This window comes from Pinus tabuliformis, chromosome 7 (genome assembly GCF_031772625.1).
Source record: "Pinus tabuliformis cultivar Carrire ecotype Pingquan chromosome 7, CPIR1, whole genome shotgun sequence".
In the NCBI taxonomy this organism is placed as follows: domain Eukaryota; kingdom Viridiplantae; phylum Streptophyta; class Pinopsida; order Pinales; family Pinaceae; genus Pinus; species Pinus tabuliformis.
In genome coordinates, this window is record NC_142293.1 from 593,709,741 (window position 1) to 593,713,871 (window position 4,131).

Here is a 4,131-nt window from a genome sequence, read left to right on the forward strand (position 1 = left end):
GAATATTGAGTTATCCCATAAATCATTGAATTCCCTTACTGTCGATACTCAAAATCAATCCATGTTTCAAGGGATCTTCTTCTATTGATATCACTACAAATGATTCTCATCTTGAACTACCAAAACATCATGATGACTCCAATTTTCTTGAAGAGAAATCCATTCCAATTCTTGATCTTGACATTATTCAAGTTCCCATTCTTGGTCATAGTCTAGAGCCCCCTTTTCATTCACAAGTAGATGTCAGTAATAGTTTTGATTGTAATATCTTGGCTGACACTTGTGAGGAGGACAATTTTCAAAATAAATCTCAATTGTTTTGTAACATTATTTGTATTGAATAGTGTATATAGTGATATAAATGTATTGTTTATGCTTCATTTATTATGGTTATTATTTTCATATTTGTATACTTTTTTTATTTTTCGATTCTTACATATCCTATGCTAGCATATTGAGCAATCGAGCGTTGAACACTCACCAAGTGCATTAATGGATCAATGTGAAAATGAATTTCAAGGCCTTAGTCATGAGCATCAAGAGGTTCTAATATTTCAATTTTATTTGATGTTCATGTCATATCAGCTTATTCTTTCTTCTCAAGTGCATTTTCCACTAGAATCAGCGCTTGAGAGTGTAACATCACAATTTAACCAACTATCTTATCTATCTGAAAATCATCTGGCTAATTCATTGAATCTCCATCCTTACTTTCATGATCCATTGGGGAATTGTTTGAAAATTTCAATCACGCAAAGAATTTCTAGTACTTCTTTTATTGTACACACTACTAACTTGTTTCTACATGGAGAAATTCATGTCATCGCTTTTCTTAGTGTTATTCCAACCATGATTTCATTTCAACATTCACATAATGGTTTTTGTGACAAGATTAAGTGTGGATGGAAAATTCATTTTTAGAAAGGCTTCTTGTAGATTATAAGTTTCTTTCACTGAACTTATTAGAAATTCATGTACATAATAGGTTGATGTTTTCTTTTAATAGTTAAGTTATAATTTTATTTCTATTACTGCTTTTTTATGTGTATTTTCTTTCGAAGCTTAAACTAATGGAATGGATCCATTGGAAGTATGATTTTACTTTGTTTTAATATGCTCTATAGAGTAGGATTAGGTGTAAAATTAGTTTAATCCATTTTGTTTTTCTTTTTGTTTTTCTTTTAATAATGCATGTAAAAGAATAAGTGAGCAATGACTCTTTACTTCTCGGCAAAAGAATGATTCAAAACTATTCCAATAAAATTTTCTCATGAACATGTTCAGGGAAGTATTCATCTACTCATCAAAAAATTTAATTTTGTGTGCTTTGTACAAGTGCTTTGATTTATATTTCCTTTGCTTTGTAAATTTACAAGATGAGTCATAATCATGTTTTGCTTGTTTTATTGATGCAGTTGAATCTTTCAACATCACTGGTGGAAAACTAATCAGAAAGATAAAGCCTTCACTCGCTGCATCTTCTGTCCGAACGTTAAAACATTTAATTGAGATGCAAGTTATTTAGGTAAGTCAACACTGCAAGCAAAACTTTGCAGCAGTGGAAAAAGGAAAAGGATTCTTGAATGAAATCTATCAATGAGAAAGCAAGAACCCCTTTCCATTCCCATCTATGTCTCGAATCTATACCCTTGTGCATTCTAAAACTCCTCATTTGCAAAGGTTGACCTAGGTCAAACCTTTCTTACAAGTGCTTATTTTGTCCTGGAGGTAATCATCTCATTCCTTTCCTTTTGGTTGCATTTTTCATATAAACTTTGGGACAACTCAGTGCCTACACGAAAATCCATTCCACACATCGCATGCACATGGGTTTCTCTTCTACTTACACTCTCTATGTTTTTATTGGGCATTCATTTCTCACCTTCCACTTGAGCTCGGAGCCATGTCACCCGACTATTCCTTAGATTGCACTCTTTATTTCTTCTGAGATTTCCCTTCCAGAGTAATGTAATGTTAGGATATTCCGACACATAGGATATAGTTAAGTTCAACTTGGTCTAGTATAGAGTTAGGTTAGAGTTAGGTAAAGTGTGTTTCTTTACCGTTGTACATTTTGTAACTTACAATCCGACGGTCACGGTATGTAGTGATCCGACGGTTCACTCTCACCTCGGTATTACCGACACTTGATCCGTGGCTTGACACCCGATTGGTCCATGAGTTCTATTTAAAGCGCATGGAGGGTCATTGTTCGGGTAATCCGTGCATGAGAGAAGCTTATGTAAATTTTCATTCTTTGATTAATAAATTGCCTGTAGTACCCACGTTGGGACAGGCCGTGGACTGTTTCCCTCCTTGCACTCTGAGGGTTTTAACCACGTCAAAAATACGGGTGTATTGATTTGAGATCTGGTTGTGAGCGGTGTCCTTTTGGTATTCTTTCTGTGGAACTTACCCTGTAAATTCCTACATGGTATCAGAGCTATTTGAGGGCCGCGTCCGTTGGTGATCCAAATCTGAAGCCGGTAGAACTGCATGCGGCTGTCGTTTCCTAGATCTGTTGTTTCTGACTGCTTTCGGGCCGAGAGGACTACTCTGTTGCGTTCGGAGCATCTGTTCCAGTGAGGAACCCCTTTCGTTTCACGCGAAAAGGTTTCCGGTAGCCCTAGCTGTGTCATTTTTCAGATCGGGAGGTATACAGTGTTTCTTTTGCAGTTTACTGTTATTTTCTCTCTGCTTATTTCGGTCTCAGTTTATTTAGCCTTTTTTTTACCGGATCTATACCTTTCATTTCTGCGTATGCTCTTTGCCCTGCGACTCTGTGCGATCTGGGCAAATCAGAAACAGAAAGGAAGGATTTTTCTCATGCGTATGCTCTTTTCCCTGCACCTTAGTGTGATCTCGGAAAATCAGAAACATTGAGAAAAATATTTAGTTTTTCGGCTAAAGCTAACTTTGAGATTTTTTTAAAAAATTTCTAGTTTTTTGGCTAAAGCTAACTTCGAGCCGCAAGGTTCGTTTTTCTTTGCATATTCGTGTTGGGTTTTGTGTTTTGTGTTTTGTGGGGAAAAAGAGCTTTCTCAAGGCAAGCACGCAAACCAAGCCCCCCCCCCCCCCTCTCTCTCTCTCTCTCTCTCTCTCTCAAATTTTTTGTATAGATCAATTGGTTCAAAGCTATTTTAAGAGAGTAGAGGTCTTGGGTTCAAGTCTCCATTTTGTGGGGGCGGATTTTTTCATTCCCGCACATTCGCACACTTTGTCGGCAACGTCAACAATTTTTTTTCAAAAAGCCATAACTTCTTCATCCGGAAGCCTTTTTCAGAGCCGTTTTTTTTAAAACCGCCTATTTTTTCGAGATCTATCCATTGGAACACTTACTTTCAACATCTTCAGCTTCAGCTTTTTAAAATGGAAAGTCCATGCCAAGTCATTCTTGACAGCACTAACTACTTCCAATGGGTAGAATACATGGAAGATTTACTTAGAAGTAAAGGTCTCTTCAGAATAGCCACAAACCAAGAGAAGAAACCAAAAGATGAAGACAAGGCGGCAAAATGGGAAAATAGACAAGATCAAACACGTGGTTTGATAGGGATGTCTATTTCTCCTGATCTTAGATTCCACATTGCAGGACTTGAGACTCCTCATGAAGCATTAGAAAAACTTGCTAAAGTTTTTGGGATTAAAAATGAAATTAGAGCCCATCAACTTGAAAATGAGCTGCTTACTTTGGATCCTAATAATTTTTCTTGCATTGAAGATTTCTTGTCAAAATTCAAGACCCTTAGATATCTCTTGGAAGGTGTTAAAGTTAAGAAAGAAGATGGTAACCTTATTTATTCCATCCTTACTAAGTTGGGACCAGCCTACTCTGTATTTGTTTCCACTTTCCATTCTACAAGGGAAGCTTTCATTTGTCAAGGACAAGACTACAAGGCCCCTTCCTTTGACTCCTTTTGTGATTCCTTAATAAGAGAACAAGAAAAACTCTTACACCTTGGTCTTCTTAATCTTGGAAACTCTTCCGCGAAAGCGTTAGCCGCCCAGCAGCAACCAAATTCAAAGAATCCTAAGAAGTCATATCCTCAAAAGAATGGTCCTAAACCATCTCAGCCTCAAAATGAAAGATCATTTCAGCAAAATGATAAGACCAATAAAAACAAATGGAAG